Raw genomic sequence first — 290 nt, forward strand, 5'->3', positions numbered from 1 at the left:
CCAACCTCCGTTCATTAATGCATGTCCTTCCCACTCTGACCTTTAGTTCATTCGAATCTCTACCTCACGTGAGCCACGATTCTTGTCTGCTTCGACAAAGAATTTTATATCAAAGTAGTGCACGGCAATGGAAAGGGTGCATATACTGCATATGTGAAATTCAACACGTAATAGAACTGTTTTCATTCTACATGATAATTTGTGTAGTGGAATCTGTTTGTTGATTACAATATAGAAAAAAATGTATAACGCATTTTAGCCAAAAATCGACTTTACTCACACACCCGCGC

Source organism: Penaeus monodon, chromosome 28 (genome assembly GCF_015228065.2).
Source record: "Penaeus monodon isolate SGIC_2016 chromosome 28, NSTDA_Pmon_1, whole genome shotgun sequence".
Classification (NCBI taxonomy): Eukaryota; Metazoa; Arthropoda; class Malacostraca; order Decapoda; family Penaeidae; genus Penaeus; species Penaeus monodon.